This window comes from Rosa chinensis, chromosome 1 (assembly GCF_002994745.2).
Source record: "Rosa chinensis cultivar Old Blush chromosome 1, RchiOBHm-V2, whole genome shotgun sequence".
Classification (NCBI taxonomy): domain Eukaryota; kingdom Viridiplantae; phylum Streptophyta; class Magnoliopsida; order Rosales; family Rosaceae; genus Rosa; species Rosa chinensis.
Window position 1 is genome coordinate 48,793,803 of NC_037088.1, and position 23,759 is coordinate 48,817,561.

Sequence of the window (23,759 nt, forward strand, 5' to 3'; positions counted from 1 at the left end):
ATAACGGAGCCGTGACGGAAATCGTCCGTAGGTACGATATTGATACGAAAAAATAAGTCCAGGTATCACATTGCTAAATTTGTAAGTTCAGGTATCATTCTGAAAGTCCCCTAAGTGTCCAGACACCGTTGGTGAATTTTTCCCAAAAAATAAAAAATAAAAAATAAACACACAAAAGACTGCTGCATTCATGATGCTGGATCAGTTTGTGCTTGAATACAAGGATTTACAATAATTTACATCGTCTCGATTCAAGTAGCACCTGCAATTCTTTGAGATACAAAAACATATGGAATCTTCTTACCTTCATCCTCATGGTTAAAGTGGTGGTCATATGTTATCTCTTCTCCCGGGAAAATGTCCCTCTCTGCAAGAAATGCAACCTACCAATTGGGAAAACCATGGCTAGTAAGGCATTACTAACTACAGAATGCGAATTCTGAATGTTGCAAATTATACCCTTTTCATATGGACAAACAATGCTTCAAAAGAGAACAAAAAATTGCATTCTTTCCATTCCTCACTGATATCACTTTGGCAACCCAATTTGGCTGGGGAGGTACATCAACAACAGAACAAAGTGAGACTAAGACTGGTTTTTCTTTGAGAGAAAAAAGAAAAAGGAATCAAGAAACAAGCAAAAGAAGCTGGGATCCAAGAAAACCAGCAACTGGTTTACTAAAAGTTTAGATTTGGCATAAACATACATCTAAAAAGCCTTAAGTCTCATAAAGCATATCCAACTCCAATTGAAGACCAGAGAATTACCGAGCAGGAATGGTTAACAAATCGAGCAATCCCTCCTTTGCATGTAGCATCAATGATGTGCTCTTTGTCTATCCTGAAAAAGTAGCATGCGCTCTTGTACTGAAGCTTTTTTCCAAATTGATATTCATTTTTCCTTTTATCAGCAACACGTCGATCGCCCCACAATCTCTCCAACATACTCAACAACCTATAAAAGCCCAAGGATACATCAGTTTTGCAATAATAGAAAAGTATGTGCCTATTAAAAAATAAAAATATCCGGGCACGTCAACCTTGGCCTGGTTGGCAGCCTCCATCTGAATCTTCTGCCCCAAGCAACTGAAATACTCATGTCCCCTAACGTCCACCAACTGTTTAACATTGGCATTGTATATCAAATGCCCGAACTGATCCAACTCCAGCTGAACGTTCTCAAACACCTCCTTCTTGAATTCTTTGGTCCCTTTGAAGACCTCCTTCATCGTCATCGAGGCTGCGAGCACACATGTATCGCCCTCGATGATGGTCTGGACGAGCTCCTTGACATGGTTGGAGTTCTTGTCGTGGTTGGAAATGAGCTTGGCGTACTTCTGGACGGCCTCCATGTCGTTGGCGCGTGGACCGATGGTGAAGACCGCGAGGAGGACGAAAGGAAGCTTCTCGGCTCTCATGGCTTGGACTTTGAAGGTGTAGTTGACTGGAGATAGGTCGATGACCACCGAGGACTACCCTTTCTAAGTGACTTGACTTCAAATTGACATGTGCACATGCCTAAACCCTAAAACCTAAATGGTAGAAGTATATCCTTGGCCTGGTTGACGTTCCCAGCTTCCGGAAGTTGACGTTCTTGTTCTTCCTTCATTTTCTCAATGATTGATTTCCTATCAAGAATGCTCTTCGTCCACTACTAGAATTATGCTCATAGACATCATGACAATTAAATCGGTGAGAAATACACGTGATGTAAAACAATGTCATTAACATCGATTCCTCAAAAACCGATTTGTATGCATATAACTAACATCGCTTTTTACTGTTGACTGATGTCTATATTTTCATTCTAAAATTTTCAAAAACGCGCTGAAAGACTAAGTTAAAATTTTCAGGAACGCGGGGAACAAAATTTTCATTCCCCACTCTTATTATTTTTCCAACTCACCCCCTAACTTCACAATTGAAACCTGGTCATTTTCTCTCTTGCTATTCCCCGAACCCTAGCCCTCTCCTCCTTCCTCTCCCACTCTCTTTCCATGGCCACCACCACTTCCCTCTCCTCTGCTCACTCCCACTACTATCTCTCTCTCTCATTGACCACCTTTGCCCCCTTGCCGGCGCCATCACCTCCATGAGCAAGGTCTCTCTCTCTCTCAGATCTCGGAAGACTGAAAGAAGGCAAAGAACCCTTCTCTCAATCTCTATCTCGAATTGGGGAAATCAATTGCTTCTATGAACCAATCCTTCTCTCAATCTGTCAGTCAAATATGGGAAATCGATGGCTGCTGTGAGGGTTGAATGCAAAGATTTTCACCGACGGTTGTGCTTATTATCTTGGCTTGGTAGTGTTTCAAGGGTTTTTTGTATAAGAAAACGTCTTCTTCATCTACAGTTGGTGTCTCTGATTTAAATCCCATTGCTTCTGGATCTGGGGGTTCACAGTTTAGGTGAAGTTTTGATTTTTTTTTTTCTCCTGGTTTTTGTTCATTTTCAATTGGGTTTGTTTTGTTCTTATCAAGTTTCGTGCTTTATGGGTCTGAATCTGGGATTGAAATTGGGTTTCGTCTATGTTCAATAGGGTTTCCATTGTTTTTCCCAAAACATGGTATCTAGGTTCAATGAAGTTTTGGATATTTGGTAATTGAGAGTTGGTTAGATTCATTGTGTTCTTGCTTTTATTTAAAAATCAATTGGGGTTTCGTGTTCTTGTTGATTTCTGCAAAAAGTTGGGATTTTGGGCTTGATTGGTAATTTGGTATTTGGAACTAAGTTTTGTTAAAGTTGAATATGGAGGGATTAACTGTGATCTTGTATTGATTGAGTGATGGCGTTTCTGCTTCTACAGAGTCTCGGAAATGGTAACAGATGCAGATTTGAAGATTTTGATTGAAAATTTGGACGAGAAGATCGGTCAGAATAAGAAATGGGACAATGTCATAGAGAAAGGAAATGATCTTCTATACTACAGTGCTAAGTGCTGCAAGCCTAAGGTCATTCATCCTGTGCTTAATTTATTTGTGTTTTAGATTCTTCGAATTCATTATGGAAATTCTCTGCTTTGCTTTTAAATTATAAACAACTTGAATTTGTTAGATGCTTGTCATAGCCCTGCAAAGTTAAATCTGATTCTTGTGTATTGTTGTTGCCTTAGTTCATTATCCCAAATTTGCCCCAAGGCATCTAATCTTGGTCAGACAAATGACTAGTTTCGCTAATTTACTCCACTGGTTTTAGACTATTAGCAAATGAAGGTTATCAAACTGAGTTAATGCATCTTTGTCCTTGCTTTCAGGTTGGTCCTGTGAAATACTTGAGTATGACAATATTTGAGGACTGCTCTCCTGAGATGCTGAGAGACTTCTACATGGATAATGATTACAGAAAGCAATGAAATAAAATGCTGATTGAGCATGAACAGTTACATGTGGACAAAAACAATGGGGTTGAAGTTGGCCGGACAATAAAGAAGTTTCCACTGTTGACACCTAGAGAATATGTATTAGCTTGGATATTGTGGGAAGGAAAAGATAAAACATTCTTCTGTTTTGTCAAGGTAATTGATGTTAAAATATTCTTTCTTTTTTATCTCTATGAAAACAGTCCTGGGCAGATTTTATTTTGCATGTGGTGGTACTCCATGCTTGGCTTTTGATTCTCTTGATCATATTAGGACTTACGTACCTCTGAAACCAATTAGCTCATATTTTCTTTTTCAATTTTTGTGATGACAGGAATGTGAACATTCTTTGGCACCATGGCAGAAGAAGTATGTGCGTGTTGGTACTTTCAGATCTGGTTGGCGAATTAGAAAAGGTAAGTTCCTGACATGCATCTTCATTGTTTTTCTTTGTCTTTACTAATGCTTGCAGTTTGTTGATATGAGACTGTATGCAAGGCACTATAGTTGTGCTTCATGTACTAGTGGTGGATATAGGAATGATTTCCTTAACACACTTAAATGCTTGTTTGGTTGACGTGTTGGCAGTCTGCATTACACTTTGATACATGGGTTTTTATGTCTTAGTTTAAAGAAAAATGTGTTTATAGTTTTGTGATTTAATTATCTTCTACAGTACTTGGTAGAAATGCCTGCGAGATCAAAATGTATCACCAAGAAGATGCTGGTTTAAACGTGGAGATGGCAAAACTGGCCTTTGCGAAGGGCGTATGGAGTTACGTATGTAAGATGGATAGTGCACTACGCAAATATTCTGCAATCAGCAATGATCAATCAAGTTCTGCTACCACTGCAGTCACTTTGATAAAAAAAGGTACGTACCCTCATGTACATATTATTATTGTTTAAATACTTGTATACCTTGGTATCATCTGAAGCACTTCCTGGTAGAGCTTGATCCAACTTACTACGGTACTTGGCTATGTATATAACCATGCATTAACTTTACCAGAGAGATCGTTGTGGTATTGGATTATTTTATTATTATTATTCTTTTGGGTAGTGAACATGTTCCATGTCATTTTTAGTTGTCTTGGCAAATCTCAGTGAGCAGCATGGCTCCTAAATCTTGCCAATATTGTCCTATTGTAAGGATGTCATATTCTTAGACATAATGGACCTAATTGATTTTTTGAGTGCTGACCAAACATGGATTTTGCTTGAATCATTAGATACTTTAGAGGAAACATCTGAATTGTATCTACAGTTAAGTACTATTCATGGGTGGTTTCCTTTACTTCATATAACAACAAATGCAATCTTATACAAATTTCACATCACAATTTATTAAGCCTATTTGTGTCATTGATTGGTATTCTTCTCCACATAGGTCCCCCCTGGATTAGAGGCGACGGATAGCAATGGAGCAACCTCTGCAGAACCCAATGTTCAGAGTCTTAAATTGTTGTTGCAGTAAGTGGTATGACTCAGTAAACTTGAAAATGGCCCCTTATTGCGATGATTATTTCTATTTTCCTCAATGCCATAATCGGTCTTTGGTTACCAACAATGGGTTAGTAGAAATAGTCAGGCCCATAGTTTTCTCTCCTCACAGTGGTCTGGGGTTCAATTTCCCTCTCAGTAGCTGCCTAGCTATTTGCTCAATTTTCCTGTTTCTTAAAGATTGTAGGTTTTGGCAGTTGCTGCAGTTTCAACCCCAGTCCAAGAAGCTGGTTTGGGGGAACTCTGGGTAGCCAAAAAAAAAAAGGTCTTGAGCCTGGGTGATATGTAAATATTGCTGAAGTGGCTCCAAAGTGTTCTCTCTTAAAAACATCACAATTATTTACCCATCCATTTACGTACAGAGGTCTAACCTGGCCATGCAGTAAACCTACAACATCGAATACAAAATCTTAAAATGTTTGAGAAATAGAAATCATATCTTAGTTTTGGATAGTCATGTTTTCTGGATGATTATAGTTCATCCGTATAACATTGTGATCAACAGTGTTTTTCCTTGTGCTTTTGTTGATGAGTGTACTTATTTCAAAATTATTTATGAACATTAATTGCATATATCTCCTTTTATTTACTTCATATTGGAATTGAATGTGATTCTAGCAACCTTAAGATGGATTCTTTGTCACCTATTCTCATTTCTAGTTCTTAAGGTTGGACCACTTGCAGCATATTATCAAGTACCTCTACGTCATATATTATTGGTATGCATTTTTTATTTTTTTTTATCTTAATCTTCGTTCAGACTAAATCAATCTTCAACTTGAATATGACATTATATGTTGTCCGGAATATGGACTTGTAGGTTTATGATGAGATGATCCTACCAAATGGTGTTTCAAGATTGCAGCCAAAAGGAGGACATGGAAAAACTAGGGCTGAATGGGTGGAGAATGCGTGCATCTGAGGTAATGTATTTTGCATTCTCCCCCCCCTTTGCTGAACGTTTAGTTTACATTGCCAAGTCTTTGATTGAGTCTTCATCTAGCTTGAGCTGTTTGTGGTTTGTGAATGTAATAGACACGATTGCCAGAGATATAACAGAGATATCTAGATTGACAATATGAGTAGGTAGATCTTGTTTTATATATGCAGGATTTTTTATTGTTTAGTCAAGAGACATGTTTTTATTTTATTTTGTACTATGCAGCCAGCTTAGAGACGATTGCTTGTCTATAATTACGAATCATTTTACCTGATGATTATGACTTATGTTATTCTATATGTTTCTAGCGGGCAGCAAAGACTCGGAAAGAATACACCCAAGAACAACTTGACAAAGTGCACATTGAAGTGGCTGACTATTTGCAGACCTTGCTATAGATGGAGACTGGTAAAGTGATTTTGAGTAAGGCTAGCTAGATGTTTTTTGAACCATTTTGGAGTAGTTGTATTGTTGCAGCAGCTGCGAACAAATTAAACTACATGTATTGCAATGGTATGTTTCAGGCTAGCCTTGAAGTAGGTTTGGGGTCTTTTTGCCTATTTTTTGAACTATTAACATCTCTGATGTTGGATACAAATTAATGCAATGTTCCGTATTCAAATTAATTTGGAATTTCATGTTGTTAAATGTGGATTTGGTTGATTTTGTAGCAACAATTACAAAGTGGACATCATGCTCAAATAAAGGACATGATGTATATACATCTATTTTAAATCAATATTAGACTACAAAAACGATGTCATTAAAGAGATAATCCATCAGATTGGAAAGAAAAATCGATGTCTCTTTATTCAGTGCACATCGAGTTATTAAGTAAGAAACGATGTAACACAACCCAATAAACATCAAGTTGTTAAGTAAGAAACGATGTAAAACAACGCAATGGACATCGATTTATTAAATGAAAAACGATGTCTAGTATAAGTATGAACATCGGTGCCGACCTCAAAAACTGATGTTTAATAGAAAAATGGACATCACTTTATAAAAGGAAACGATGTCTAACAGAATAATGAACATCGGTCGCGTAATACAAAAGAATGTAGATTCAATCTTAAATAGTGTGATATATGGCAAGTACCCGTAAAGCTTATAAACAACAGGCAAACTTCAAAAACAACGATGTGTAAGAGAATGTAACACATCGTTTCTAGAATGAGTTCCGATGTTAAAATGAATACTAGTGTTGTTGGACCTATATTTTGTTAAGCATTAAATGCATAAATATGAAGGTTTAACAATATCTAAAAACACCAATTTGTGCTCATAATAGCAGTTTAACATCGATTCTGGAATCTAATCCGATGTTTATTGTTGTATGGGACATCGGTTTTTAACCGATGTCTATTTTTTGTCGATCTTTTACATCACCCACTAACACATGGGTAGAAAAAAATTTTTACATCGGTTTCTGGCCGATGTATATGAGAAAAATTCTGGTAGTGGTCCTTGTCAAAAGTTTCAGCTGAAAAAGGCAGAATTTCGCTGAGTTTTGATGCTCTCTTTAGAGGAGGGGTATATCATATCCCTTGCTTTGTTTAAAGACTCTGCAAGATTATACAAGTGATCAGACTCCGGACCCTGAAAGATTTAGCGAAACAAAACGGTCAAAATCTAATTTGTCACCCTATCTAAAAGAATTTGTAATACTTAACCTAATATACAAGCAAAAAGTGCAAGCGGTAACTCACCAAGTTACCAAATGAAACGACACCTTCCATATGATCAACTTTCATGCATGGGGATAGCTATAAACTCATGTTTAGCAGCATCCACATAAACTTCTCAACAACAGAAAAATCATAGAACGGGACATCGAAGATACCCATCTAGATTGCTTCTTCTTCTTCTTAGATTGAAGAAGAAAAAAAAGTTACCAGATGGAAGCAGACCTTCAGGGCATTAAGTATCTAGGCTTAGTTTAGGATTGTTGTGCTGTGAGAAGAAGCACTTCTGAACTTGCTGTGAGAGGAAGCACTTCCGAACTTGCTGTGAGAGGAAGCAGCTGAGGTGTTTGGTAAACTGTTTTTAAAAGTGTTATGAGAGCGAAAAGCAATTTCTAGGTGTTTGGTAAGTTGAAGGCAAAAGTGCTTTAGCTGGGTATGATTACCAAAATAGTCATCCATACTAAGGTATGCTGCTAAAAATACATGATTTTGTTTTTTGATTATGTAACCATACCAAATAAAAAATTTCTCATGTATTATCCTTGTACCTTTGCTTGGACTGAATAAAAGATTTATTTTAAACCCTTCAATATGCATATTATATTTTACTATTACACAAAATAAGTCAAGAATATTTGGATTAATTTCCTGACCATAGTTTAACAGGAACCATTACACAAACTATATTAAAGTCACTTGAAATTTGCAACTAAATGCTAATTAAGTAGATGCATTCATTAGACTTTGTGCAATTGTATTTCTTAACACGTCCATTTCTTGTCTTCCTGAACCATCTCCTTCATGTTCATTATCCTCCCTGAACAATGTCTACATTGGAAAAGGAGCTTGCTAGGTAAATTGCCTCCCTGATTGCCAAGGCCTTAGCTGCCATTGGCGAAGGGGCTAACAATTTCACTGCTCTTCCAGCAATTAAGCAAGCAAGGAAGCAATCAGAAGTTTTGATCTCCTCCTTACTATCAGATACCGAACAAAGTAGGGAACAAGCAATTCACATCAAAATAAGTGAAAAGGAGAAATCTGTGGTATACAGAATGCAAGTAGAGACTTGGAAGCTAAAGAACACTTGTTATAAGGAAAAATGTGGTGAAATTCATATGATAATGAACTCATACACGAAGTTTGGCAATGCTGCCTTATAAATGACTCCCTTCTCCACCATATTCTGAGCACTACAAGCTAAAACAGTTCCTCATCATACATTGAATCGCCAAAGTAAAAAGCACATAGAGAACAATACCAATGCCTAAACGCTATAAGCAAAATGACGAATAACATTTAGAGTACATGAAGCACTAGAGCAGAACACACTCACAATGCCCTCTACAAAACTAATGCTTTGGAGCCTCTGACTTACTCAAGTACTTCTTCAAAACATCCATATCGACCCAAAATCAGCCCTCACTTGAACCGGTGGGTTAGCAAACCGGTAGGCCAAATTCGGAATCTCTTTAAGAGTGATAATCAATCTTCGCCTACGTAAACTTCAACCCATGCGCCGTGCTCACCACCACAGTCCTCTCAGTAGGGCCTATAACCCCCTTATTTCGGAGCTTAATCAACGCCACCAACGCCACACCAGTGTGAGGACATATAAACATGCCAGTAGAATCCACTTGCGCCATTGCATCCATCAACTCCTCCTTGGTCACCTCCTCTACATTCCCATCCAACTTCTTCAGCGCATACACAGCTCTGTCAATCCAAACAGGATCCTCAATCTGAATTGCTGATGCTAACGTAGTGTTTGCCTTCACAGACTTGAACTCCTCATCCCACCCTAACTTGTAATGCAAGTACAAAGGGTTCAGAACTTGAAAGTAAATATAAATACTATCTTTCCTAATTAATATCATTTTCAACCCAGGGCTGCGTGTGACTAACTTGATCATTTTCAACACAAGCAATACCATTTTCAAGCCATGCACAAATATGAGTCGACATACAATTGCTACATAACCCACCCAATGGCATGTTTCCCTTCTTATATTCTCTTTAATTTTCTTTCTGTAGATCTAACAATTGCTACATCACCCACCCAACACTAACATTGTTGCAAAACACAAAGCCAATGAACAATCCTAACTATATAGCAATCATCCTGCACTTTATGTCACATTCTTACAAGAAACTAACTCAAAAACTAAACCTTTATACTTCGTATCCCAAATTAAGCAAGGCAGAAACTTCAATAATGCTTAAAAGCACAAATCCAACTCACAAAACAATACCAATTACATGAGCACGAATATGATATCGAAAAAAAGATTGAACCTGAGAGTATGGAGAGGAGAACAAGATTGAACCTTTCAGTGGTAGGAGTAGAGATTATTGGGAGTGCCGCAGCTGCTTCAGTGTCTGCAGGAGACTCCGGTGCCACCATTTCTATCCAAGACGTTTGATTTGGTGGACGACCCGTCCCTGGATTTGATCATATCGTGGGGTTCTACTGGAAGAAGCTTCTTGGTTTGTGAGGCTTGTCTTGCCCCAGAATTTCAAGCACAGCAATTTGCAGAGAGAGAAGGAGGAGAAGTTAGATGAGCAACAAATGTTGCGATGTATTTTTTACGGCAAAGAGGGGAAGAGAATAAATGTCTGCCTCACGATGAAGATCAATGCTGAACCCTATTTGTTTCAATAAAATTTTTCAGAAAGAAGGAGGACAAAATTGGTAGTTTGACTATTGTTGCTCTGTGTTTTTCCCAAAGCAGCTCCAAAAGCTACCAATTGGTAGCTTCTCAAAATCAGCTTTAGGGAGAAGCTATTTGGACCAAAAGTAGCTTTACAAAATTTTAACAAACACTCTACTCCAGGCCCAAAAGCAGAAGCAGCTCTAAAGGCAACTCATGAATCAATGCCAAACTGGGCCCTAATCTGCTTCTCAAAAGCATCATCAGCTCCATAACTAAGGATAGATGCCATGTGCATACCATAATCGAGGATGAGGAAGCTAGCCCATCAACAAGCCTAGCAGAAAGCTCATAAATCAAATATTTTTTTTTTTGTTCAGAAGAGGACCAACATGACCCACAACCCTTATAATTAATCTAAACACATTATGGGGTATTTCTTCAAGCTTTTGAAAAGGTACCCAATAACCCAAATAATTTCATCTTTTTTTTTTTTTTTACTTTGTCAAGGGGAACTTAAAGGCTTCTTAGGCTCAATATAAACCCCTTCGGTGCATGTGAAATGCTCCAACTGTGCATTGCAGCACAGTGCCTAGCCACTTTGACAGCTTCGAGGTTCGAACCTAGGTTGGGGAGCACACCCAACTAGGCAAGAATCATTAGGCCACTTGCAATGGTTAAATAATTTCATATCTTATTTCCACAAGAATAAAGCTTAGAATGATTGCTGACTTTATGAAAGGAAAACTTAAATGCTATCATCTTTATGAGCATAAGAAACTTCCTTGAAGTAAACCCACTTTAATTTAGCAACTCTCATTAAAAAAACATGTATGCAATGCCTTCAACTTAGTGAATGTGGTGTAAAGCAAAATCACAATCACCTGAAATCAGTGACATCAAAGAGTTTCTCAACCTCAGACCACTTGATCAGCCATTTCGACAATATGGCGTTGTCGTAGTCCAGCGCCCAACTCTCGGCCAACACATAGTTCATGCCGAAAGCAGTGGCCAAATCCGATTTGGAGAGGCGGATGAACACATAAGCCTTTGCACTATTAGCTTTCTGAGATTAGAAAGAAACAACTAGGTAAGGCCACACCTAATTTGAATCAAAGGTTCATAATGAACAGCTTGAACAAAATCAAAGTTTTCATGGTCATTACCAACTTAGGAGATTGTCAATATAGACTAAAGAACATTTGTAGGTTTGAGTTCTCAAAATGCAACAAAAATCAGGAAGCTCATTGCAACTTTAGTCTTTACACTCAGGATCCAAGTTATGCATCCAAAAGATGAATCCCCCATATTCATTGCCAGAGATAAAATAAATTGGATTGACGATATGACAATACAATGGTGTGATATTCTGACTTAAAATCGAGTTTCACATAAGACAGCTAAAAGTCCATATAAAATTGTCGGAAAAAGAAAAACATTGCTTCGCTAAGATCAGGCCCTATTAACAGTGCTACAATGGAAAAGCAACTACCTTGAAGAGCCATTATCTAGGTTAAGTAGGAGATTCGACAGTAATAAATCTAAACCATGAAGCAATTTAATTATGTTTCAATCCATAAACAAATTGGTTTTTACCAGAATAGCAGTATTTAATTATGTAGAAGAGGCGCCCATGACTCTTGTGTGCGGCTGCGAGCTGCTGTAATTAGATCCTACAACTAGAGTATCCCCATCCTTTATTTTGACAGTGCCCAGATGTGGGCAAGTTGACATTCCAACAATGTAACCAGCCTCGTCTCTAACTTCCTCACTTTGTCCATAAATTGGTATTGACGAACATAGAATCCGGTCCTTTCTAACATCATCATAAACAAGCAGACCAGTTACAGACAATACATTACATAAAGAAAATCCTTTCTGCAAAGGGGCCAAACAGATTGAGAGACAAGAAACAGTCCAATTCATACTGAGATGCCATGTAAATTCTTAATTACTATTACTGTAGGATGTGATCAAGATGCAGTGCTAAAGGTTAGTTCTAGATACCAGATGAATTGCACACAATTGCAATGGTCTGGTATCAAAAGCTTTAGTTCTTAATTAAATGAGCAAGCCAATACAGAAACAGGATTGAACTTTTTCTAGCCCATAGTGGCACCAACGTTTTAGCTGAGACAGTAAGTGCTAAATGTTCCAAATAGCTCCAAGATAATAATAACTTATTAGTAATTAGACTTCCTTATAAAGCCCGAAGCATTACAATAATCAATTGGTCAGGTATGCTTAGAAAGTATTTATAGCCAATAGGCTAACAAGTAATTAGAGAAGATAGACCTCTAATCAAACAATTAGGAATCCAGAATAATCCTGTCATGAAAGCCGATCTTTATAGTTTTTTAGTTACTAAACTACATATAGATGTCAGCCAAACCAAACTGTTATATACTTGATGTTTTTTTTTTTTTTTTTTTTGAAAGAGGGCATATACTTGATGTTTTAGAAAGCCAAGAGTTGACAATTTCAGATATATACAAGATAAGTGAATGAATTGGATGAGATTATTGTAATTGAGTTCCAGCATACGCCACCGAGAAACTACTATACGGCCTGGCAGAAACAAGATCACTATGAGTAGAAGAAAAGCACCTCTCCATATAGGGCACGTTTACTTACTTGGAATGGGAGGGAATGATTGCGGGGTAAAACTATTGATACGTTTACTAACACATGAAGGAATCGGAATGATTCCAAGTAAAAGTATTCATGCGTTTACTAACACATGAAGGAATCGGAATGAGTGTAGGTCTCACCTCCTTATAAGGAATCGATTCTTGAATACTCAGGAATTTGATTACGAAGGGGGGAGATGGATTTAGGAATCAACTCCTCCTGAATCAATACTGATTCCTTTTTTCTCCCATTCTAGTTGTTTCTGATTCATGATTATTTTTCATTCCAAGTAAGTAAACGTGCCAATAGAGTTGACCAGTGCCCCCCAGTGTGCTGATGGGCTACACCATAGACAATATAACCATCAATTGGCATGGTAATCATTGCCCATTGATTGTCCAAGCATTGATCATTTACCGTATCAACATTACTGCAAGGCTCAACATTATATTCGATCTGTACAATAAAAAGCCGGACAGTTTAGCACACACAGGAATTAAATTCATTAAAGAAAAATATAGCAGGCAGAATAGTGATAAACTATCAACATTATAGAGAGCAATATTACAACTTGTTATGCAATGATTTTAGTTCGCTAACCCTGCAATTATGTTGAACAGAGGGTCTTACTGAATGATCCATCCTATCAGTGACAATAAAGATATAAATCTTGACAGGCACAATAGAATCAGACCAATCAACCCACTTCAGTGTATCTCAAGTATAAGCTTCTCTTGACACCATTATAGCAATGTAACCTTGCTTGTGGGTTTATAAGAGTTTGGGCCACTTCATCCATTGCCAATTGGTTTGGATGTGAACTCCAGATTACTTTATCATGGTATCGAGAGGGTTATCCTACGTATGCATGCCTCATGGCTACACGAGCTCCACATCACCCAAAGTTGTCCACGTGTATGGCTTGAAAATTCGTTATACATGCGGGGGCGTGTTGAGAATATATACATCCCACTTGGGAAAAATGTGACTTTGCCTGTGGGTTTATAAGGGTTTGGGCCACTCCATCCATTTCCAATAGGTTTTGGATATGAACCCCAGATTACTTTATCAGTTTTACACTGCACTGTGTACCATCATAACAGCAGTGCAAACCCCCCGAGTATCAACTGCATGTTGTGTCAAATAGACACCAAGAAGACAAACCAGTAGCAAAAACTCACAAAATACACACACCAACAGTAGATACAAAAAACTCAACCACAATCCAAACAAGTACCAGACAAACTAAAGTGTAAGAATGGATAAATACAAATGGGTAGTTTTTACCCAATTCAACTAACCAAATAACCTCTACATTCAGTTATTTCATATCTATCCACTTAAAGACAACAAACAGCTACTTTGACTCAGACATAGGTTCAGCCAAAACCAACAATCTCCACCTTGGCGAGACTTGTGCGAAACCAAAAGAGAACCAACAGCAAAACAGCAATTTACAACCCTCCAAACCTTAACAAGAATCATTCTTGCTAAGCAAACATCGAACAATTCCATATGCTCTTCCAACAACTATCAAACACTTACAACATGAACCAAATTCAAACAATGAATGAACTTGGAAGCAATAACAACCTTTGTCAACATATCAGTAGGGTTATTCTCAGTACAAATCTTCACAAGAGCAATCCTTCCCTTTTCAACTTCTTCACGAATCATGTGATAATGAACATTAATATGTTTGGTTCTAGCATGACAAACCTGATACTTTCCCAAATAAATGGCACGTTGACTATCACAATGAACCTCCACCTGATTCTGAGAAATCCCCAACTCATTCATTAACCCATGTAACCATAAAATTTCCTTTACGGCTTCCGCAGTGGCCATATACTCTGCTTCAGTTGTTGATAAAGCTGGGGTATCCTGCAAAATTGATCTCCAACAAATAGGTGCTTGTGCCATAGTGAACAAATAACCTGTTCTAGACTTCCCATTATCCAAATCACCACCATAGTCAGAATCCACATATCCAACAGCAAAATTTCCAGAATCAATTTTCTGAAAACACAGACCAACATCTCTAGTCCCATGTAAATATCTCAATATCCACCTAGCAGCTTTCCAATGCTCCATACCTGGATTATGCATATATCGAATCACCAATTCAACAACATGTGCAATATCAGGTCTTGAACAAACCATATCATACATCAAAGAACCCACCAGACTATAATATGGAATGTTAGACATATCCCTTACCTCTTCATCAGTTTCAGGACAATAAATGGCACTAAGTTTGAAATGAGAATTAAGCTAAAGGTGTACTTACAGATCTGGTATCATCATTTACATGAAATTTATGCAGCAATTTCCAAATATTGCTTTTGAGTTAAGCACACCATGCCTTGATCTCTGTTTCTTGTAATCTCCATTCCAATAATCTTCCTGGCTTTACCAAGATCCTTCATTTCAAATTCTGTTCTCATTTGAGCTTTCAACTTCTCAATCTCCCTCATATTATTTGAAGCAATGAGCATATCATCAACATATAACAACAGATATATAAAAAAGCCATCATGCAACTTCCGAAAGTATATACAATGATCATAATTGCTTCTTTGATACTTTTGGCCTCTCATAAACTCATCAAACTTCAATTACCATTGCTTCGGAGATTGCTTCAAACCATACAAAGATTTCTTCAATCTACAAACACAATCTTCTTTCCCTTCCACATGATGTCCATCAGGTTGAGACATATAAATCTCATCATTCAAATCACCATGGAGGAACGTTGTTTTCACATCCAATTGCACTAATTCAAGATCAAACTGAGCAACCATAGCCAACATTATACGAACTGAAAAATGCTTCAATACCGGGGAGAAAATCTCATTGTAATCAATGCCTTCCTTTTGTGCATAGCCTTTAGCAACTAGTCTTGCTTTAAATCTCACTCCACTTTGTTCAGGAAAGCCTTCTTTCTTAGTATACACCCGTTTGCAGGCAATAGCTCTCTTACCCTTGGGTAATTGAAGTAACTCCCATGTGTTATTCTTCAATAAAGACTTCATCTCTTCACCCATAGCATTGCTCCAATCTTCCTTTTCAAGACTACTACTTGCCTCCTCAAAATTTGATGGAATACCAACACTCATGGTGTGAAAGGCAAAAGCAACAAAGTTCTTTTGCCAACTTGGCTTTCGGATTACTCTTCTTTGTCTATTCACATCTATTGACCTTTGATGTTCAGATCTTCTAGTAGGAGCTTCTTCAACTTCTTCAGCAATTTCATCTGCTATTTCTTCCTCTTCCTCACTATCTATAGAAACATCAACTTGTATAGGTCTTGGAATAGTATAAGAGACTTCAAACTCCACCTGTTCAGCAACTTTCTCTTTTCTCTGAATTTCACCATTACTAGACTTCTTCAATAACATAGTAGCTTCATCAAAAGTCACATCCCTACTAATGACAAGCCTCTTCAATTCTGACACCACAACCTGTAGCCCTTAACTTCACTGTTCAAACCAACAAATAGAGCCTTCTTGTCTCTTGGAGAAAGCATACTTTCATTGATATGGTGCTGGGTAACCAAAAATATGCAGATTATCATAAACAAATGTAGGTTTCCCAGTCCATACCTCATATGGTGTTTGTTTTCCCATTAATAACAGCTGAAGGTAGTCGATTGACAAGATGACAAGCATAATTGATTGCTTCTGCCCAAAACGCTTTGCTTATCCCGGATTGAGCCAACATGCATCTCACTTTATTAAGCAAAGTTCCATTCAACCTCTCTGCAACTCCATTTTGTTGTGGTGTTCTTGCAACTGTGAAATGCCTCTTTATGCCTTCATCTTTACAAAATTTTAGGAAAGCTCTAGAAGTATATTCTCCGCCATTGTCTGACCTCAAAGCTTTAATCTTCTTTTCAGTTTCATTTTCAACCATTTTCTTCCAACTGGAGAAAATACCCAACACTTCATTCTTGTGCTTCATTGTGTAAACCCAAACTCTTCTAGAATAATCATCAACCAAAGTGACAAACCAGTGCCTACCACTCATTGAGGCTATTTGTGTTGGACCCCAAACATTGGAATACACATAATCAAGAATACCTCTTGTTTGATGTATTGCAGCACCAAAACTCACTCTTGTTTGCTTTTCCAAAACACAATGCTCACAAAAGACAAGCTTACCAGATTTAACACCTTTCAGTAACCATTGTTTTGCAAGCCCTTGCAAAGCTTTCTCACCGGCATGCCCAAGTCTCAGGTGCCACAAGTTGGTGTTGTCAACATCATCATCACACAAGCAACTGCAGTTGTTCCTATGATGGTTTTTGCCTCAAGGAAATACAGTTTCTGTACACGGGGAGCTTTCATCACAACCATAGAACCCTTGGTGACCTTCATCATGTTATCTCCCAAGTGAACATGGTAACCCTTTTCTTCCAAAGTACCAACAGAAATCAAATTCTTGGAGAGTTGAGGAACATACCACACAGTAGTTAGAGTCCTAACTACACCATCATGGAACTTCAATTTGACAGTTCCAACTCCTTTCCTCTCCAAGCCATAATCATCACATGTTATAACATCCCCACTCACATTTGTACCCAAAGTAGAAAACCAGTCCTTTCTCGGAGTCATATGCTCAGTACAAGCACAATCCATTATCCACTTTTCTTTGTCATTGATGGGAGACACACACAAAACATAATTAGGTTCCTTCTCAGTAAGTACTACATTAGCACTAGAACTTGCACCCTTGTTTTGTAGCTTTGGACAATCTTTCTTCCAATGGCCTTTATTATGGCAAAAGGCACGCTCATCTCTTCCCAAGCTCTTCCTATCCTTTGAAACTCCTCTTGAACCAGAAAAGGACTTCTTCTTGCCACCAAATTTCTTTCTTTCATATGATCTACCTCTCACAATCAAAGCCTCCGAAGTACTGGAGGTACTATCATGTTTATCCTTATGCCTAACTTCATAATTCATCAATGCATTAGACACTTCATCAAATTTAATAGTGTCTTTACCATATAGCAAGGTAGTAGCTAAATGATCACATGCATCCGACAGAGAAATCAATAACAATAAGGCATTATCTTCATCCTTAATTTCTTCATCCAAATTTAACAAATCAGCAATTAACTTGTTAAAGGCATTAAGGTGTTGAATCATCTTTGTACCTCTGAACTGGAACCATATATCTTCTTCTTCAAGTGTAGACGATTCTCTATGCTCTTCGTCATATACTTGTCTTCCAATTTTTGCCATAACATCTTCACCGAGTCTCCCGCATCAAAAACTACTTTTGGGCTTTAGCGAGACACAACCTTATCAACGCGCAAGCTACCCGATTCAGCCTCTTCCATTCTGCTTCTTCCATATCTTCAGGCATATTCTCCAAAGTCAGAGTCATACCCAATTCTTGTTGAGCCAAGACATCTCTAACTTCACATTGCCACGTACCAAAGTTATTTGTTCCATCAAATTTCTCCACTTCAAACTTTGCATTTTGCACCGTTGTTCTTGCAACTCGAGCTCCACCTCCACCAAATGGAATGACCTCGACATCTTGATTGTCTTCCATCTACCAACCGGATCGAGAGCCGAAGCTCTGATACCAATTGTTGTGCCAAATAGACACCAAGAAGACAAACCAGTAGCAAAAACTCACAAAATACACACACACCAACAGTAGATACAGAAAACTCAACCACAATCCAAACAAGTACTAGACAAACTAAAGTGTAAGAATGGATAAAATAAGACAGCAAAGTGTTTACCCAATTCAGCAATTTGCCTACATCTGGGAAGCAGATGGAACCACTCAATTTCACTATCAAAGAGAAGGATCTTTTTACAATTTCTCTCACACAATCTCAACAGAGAAGAACACTCATTTTTCTCTCAACTCTCTCTGTTTTCTCACACATCAAACTGCTACAGTTTTTTTGCAGTTTTTATTCTATTACAGATGGGTGGTTTTTACCCAATTCAACTAACCAAATAACCTCTACATATAGTTATTTCATATCTATCCATTTAAAGACAGCAAACAACTACTTTGACTCAGACATAGGTTGAGCCCAAACCAACACTGCATGAGCATTGGGCATCCATCTCTCCTCATATCCAGCAGGAATCTCTACAGTAGCACAATCGACTATTTCTCGCAACCTTAAAATCTGGTTCTTTAATATCCTCGAAACCAATCTGCTCTGGTTCCATAGAACTCGTCTGGGCGTAATATTTTTCAATAACCCAATGATGTAGATAAGTCTCATGAAGAGGAACAGGATCCCTTTCATCGATCACTTCAGCATTGAAATACTTCATAGCAATATGACCTTTTGGGAAGTAAATGTTAAAGAAAACTTGTCTGCAACTGACTCTAGTTCTTGTTTGAACCCAAAATTAACATTTTTTCTAACAAGGCATGACTCGAATAAAACCGGGTCAATATCCGTAGCGCAAGCTATATATTTTCAATGAGCACGAAATATATTTTTTAGAGGCTAATTAAGTAAACCCTACTTGGAGATCAAGTAATCTCGCAGCAAATCTGGATATTCATTGATTTACTATTAGTTATCAAATATTTGATAATTAAAGATAGTTGATTTGCTTGATTACCAAGTATTGTCCAAGAGGGAAGGAGGTTGACGTGCAAGTTGTCACTAGTAATTAAAAATAGTTGGTCTACATTGAAGGTCCTTAGTGGACGTGGGCACTACTAGAAAAACACCATTTAAGGACACTGAAATTTTTCCTTAAATACATACAAGGACTCTTTAAAAAAGAGTCCTCTATCCAGCAGTCATTATAAGTCTCAAACAAGGACACTGAAAACGTGTCCTCTTTTCTATATGAGGACACAGTTTGTGTGTCCTTAAAGCTCTAGCTGCAGTGTCCTTAAATCCATAAGAGGACACCTAAATTGCATCCTTATATCTTCTAATAGGTGTCCTCTATTCTATACTAGGACACACAAACTGTGTCCTAAAAGCTCTGAAAATGGAGTCCTTAAAACCATAAGAGGACACAAAAAATACACTCATATGTGTCCTTAAAACTAAAACAGGACACTTAAAAGAGTCATAGAGGACGTTCAAAACGTGTCCTTAAAACTTGTAAAAAACCCAAAAAAAAAAATTAATTAATTAATAATAAAAGGAAGCTTTCTCCAATTGTACACCCCTCAAAATACACCACCAAATGCAATATTAACTGAACCAAAATACACCATATGCAAACAAATTTATAAAGTATAACAAATTACAGTTCAACAATTCTAGTCAAGTAAATCAATGTCCTGCACCTTGTAGGTTTATAGTTACTTAATCTGCTTCCCAATATCTTCAATCATAACCTGATAAATATAGCACAAACCAATATTCACTAACTGATACAATTGCCAAAAGGCCAAGTATTTCAATATTCAAATGAAGTCATTCTTTAAGACAGGTATATTATGCATCATGGTATCAAGTTAATGTTGCATGCCTGATCTGCTACAATACCAAAGAAAAGAAAGACAAAAACTGGTTATTTGAGAAATTGCTTATTTGATAAAAATAATTACCTCTCAAACATCACTTTCAGAATATTGCTCTAGTCATTGCTTCAAACATTGTTGGGTACTGTGGAATGACAAGAGAATAAAAAAACAATTAGACTAGCTATTACAGTTCATCTACTTGAGATTCCTAGTGAATATAAATTGATAATGAAAAAAGTTACCATGCCTTGATTAACTAACAATCTCAAGTATCAAGCTACTCATTATTAGGTTCCAACTAGAAATTATGCCCGCGCTTTGCGGCGGGATTTAGTTTTATAAATTAGAAGCCTTGATTGAGCTAAAATAGATCTTAGTACCAGGGGACATCATTAGTACCTGATTACCCTCACGCTAGACACAGCAACACCCAATCAACTAAGCAAAAACAGGCAGATACTCCAGTTGACAACACTTAGAACTGTGAAAGATAGTTGAATAACAGATCAAACTCAAAACCAGCTTTAAACAAAACCCCAAATAACCAAACTCAGAAGAACTTGAATAAACACAATATTCACATGTAGCTGCAATCCGACCTGAGAATCGAGTGAGAAAATTACCAGAGACCTCAAGCGCAGTTGCAGCACGGGCTTTAGCATCATCCATGTTCGAGGCACTCAAATTGACTGCTGTCTGCTGACCATAAGATCTGTATTTGTCCTTAGCTTAACTTGCACAGTATGTGATCATTCTGGTCTCTAGCTTCCTTCTTACTCCATGGTCTGCATATATATTTAGATAGTTTATACCCAGATGCACAGTCTACATGGCTCACATATTTTGGGAACATTTAATTATGCAAGCATTTCATAGCTGTATCCAGCTTCTTAAGTAACAAATAATGTACATACTAATCATAATCATTATTTCATGCCACAACAAAAACATTTCCTGTTAATACCAAATTCAATCAACAAATAACCAATCAGAGAATCATTAATCACATTATTCAGAATCGAATTTGATACCAGTAAAAAAAAAAATTGCGATGCCGCCGGTTTGTCTTTTTTTTTTTTTTCTCAAAAAAGCAGAAAAATTGCTCCTGCCTTGGCTCTTTCTTTTTCAGCTAGGCTGTAATTTCATTCCTATTCACATGAGGGCAAGAGTAACGATTAGATTAATAAAGACTCCACCTAGTTCAATTCAACTATTATTTTCTTTAGAAAGAACTCATTCGATAGTTATCTATATCTCACCTCACAACTTCCCCAAATCAGTTGAAGAAAGTAGGTATGCAAAATTATGCCAGCAAAATTCCTACAAACGACAAACATAATTTATTTAAAGCTTCAATTGTCAGGCCATGCAGAAAGATCCTTTACTGCAACTAACTTGTAAACTTTTGATGATGACATGCAAATATTGAAAAGGAGAGTGGTTGATTGGATATGGACAAAATGTGAGATAACAGAGAGCCAAAATTCAAGCGTTGATCTGCAAACATTTTCAGATAGCTAATTAAGTATAATCAAGGGGGAAGGAGCAAAGAGTATGTCATTGTTCCAGCATACACCGTGAACAAACAGATAGAACACCAACAGCAATCCAAATGAGAATAAAAAGAGGCTGAAATTTTGATTCCATCATATAAATTGGAAACTGGAATAGAGTTTGTTATGTGGTAATGATTATGATAAATATAAGACATAAAGCTGTTACAATGAGTCCAGATTAAAACTTCAGAATTTTTTATTGAGAAGCTTTTAAAGGGTGTTTGAATCTGAGATTAGACACCAGGGTTATCCCACGCAAAAAAAGGTTGAAAAATAAATATAAGACATAAAGCTGAAATGAAGCATCCCAAGAGAATCAAAGGGATGATGAACAAAGCTCATTTAAGACTGTATAATAAGTATCTCATAGAAGAATAGGAAACACGATGGCTATCATGCCTCAATTACCCAGTTCAAAGAAACGTAGACGCAAGAAGCAATCGAAACATTGTTTTTTTTTTTTTTTTACATTTTGATTTCAATTTGTCTGTGATTGTAAAGTGAAAATATCAATTGTTGATCAAAATTCAAAACCCAGCACTGGAAACTAAGCAATTAGCACCATTTTGATACATAACCAATAAGCATAAGCATATAAAAATTGAAACTTGATTCCGTGAAGAGGAGCAGAAGGCCAGCTGAATTTTAAACAAAACTCAATCAAAAAACCCCTCACCTGGTTGATCTAACACGATTATCTTCAAAACCCAAGCACAATTATCCTGAAACCAAAGATAAACCAAACTATTAAAAATGGAGTCAGAACCGGAAATGAAGTCAAAAAATAGGGTCTAGGATTTTCGGTGAAAAGCAGAAAGAACCCAGAAATTATAAGGCAAATTGGCTTAGAAAGAACTAACTTCGTACTCAGATGATGAATGAGAACGAGCTTTCAAAATCCCCAATTTCATAAAACTCGAAAGCCCAGAATTAAAGATCCTTAATTTCATAAAACTCAAAAGCCCTAAATTGATATTGGAGAGAAAAAATTACTTGATTCAAGTCTGTAGCTTTAGCGACATAGGTCGGGAATCAGGATCCATGACGTTGGTCTAAGAGAGCCATAGGCAGACTGAGAGACTTCTAGATCTGTTCAATTACTGAATAGAAGAATAAAATTAAGGATAAAATTACTGAAACGCACACAATTAAGGATTCTGAATGAACCCTCCAGCATACCATCTGATTCAGATCTAGACAGAGAACAAAACCACCTCCAATCAATGCTCTTAGATCGATCCTCGTTAGAGACAATGGAGAGAGCTCGTACATCCTGGTGAAAGAACCCGACGAAGAATCATGAACCAGTACCCATAACTATTACCCAGAACCAAACAGATTTGACGAGAAGAAGAAAAAGCCATAGACAGATCGAGAAGGAGGGAGAATTACACATCCGTGGTGAGTGAATTTGGTTTGCTCAGAGCAAAAGAATCTGAGCTCGAATTTGTTTTCTTCGACGAGGAAGAGATGCAGACGAGAGAGAGATAGAGAGAGAGAGAGAGAGGGGTCAACTAAACTGATAGAGGCCAATTTTATCGGCCAACCTAAAGTGCGAATTGGTGTGGGAAAAAAAGTGGGAAATTTAACTTTTGGCAAAAAAAATTCGGCGGGGCAGCGAAGTATGGAGAAGTTTGCTCCTGTTTTTTTCTTGTCCGTCCTCATAAGCTTATAAGGACACGTTGACAAAAATGAGTCCTTATTGGGTGTCCTTATATGTGGTTTTTCTAGTAGTGGGGCTAGCCTCACTGTGGATAGCGAATACGTTCGCAATTGATACATTCGCGAAAGGATAGCAAATATATAATGAAAGCTGGCGTCAAGAATATATATATGTATTCCTGTTTAAAAAAAATTAATACAAGCCATGATTTTTCAATGGGAGTAGCTTCCAAGATAACCATCAAATTCAAATGGTAACAAACAACAGTCAAAGTAAATGCTTTGTCAAAAGTTTGAACA

The 23,759-nt window shown here is 37.4% G+C and overlaps 2 long non-coding RNA genes and 1 pseudogene across 3 annotated transcripts; 1 reads left to right on the plus strand and 2 right to left on the minus strand.

The window, feature by feature from the left end:
* Positions 1 to 1,913: 1,913 nt before the first annotated feature.
* Positions 1,914 to 6,449, plus strand: LOC112181645 (annotated as a pseudogene).
* A 13,441-nt stretch (positions 6,450 to 19,890) lies between these two features.
* On the minus strand, positions 19,891 to 20,533 carry LOC121051101. Its single transcript, XR_005805132.1, has 2 exons — positions 20,326 to 20,533; positions 19,891 to 20,112 (listed from the first exon to the last, which is right to left on the minus strand). It is a non-coding gene; the product is annotated as an uncharacterized LOC121051101 (long non-coding RNA).
* Positions 20,534 to 21,280: 747 nt separating this feature from the next.
* LOC121051102 lies at positions 21,281 to 23,274 on the minus strand. Of its 2 annotated transcripts, XR_005805134.1 has the most exons (6): positions 23,190 to 23,274; positions 22,977 to 23,070; positions 22,791 to 22,897; positions 22,474 to 22,519; positions 21,501 to 21,561; positions 21,281 to 21,389 (listed from the first exon to the last, which is right to left on the minus strand). It is a non-coding gene; the product is annotated as an uncharacterized LOC121051102 (long non-coding RNA). The 2 variants fall into 2 exon arrangements; XR_005805133.1 differs by having other exon boundaries at positions 22,977 to 23,216.
* Positions 23,275 to 23,759: the final 485 nt, after the last annotated feature.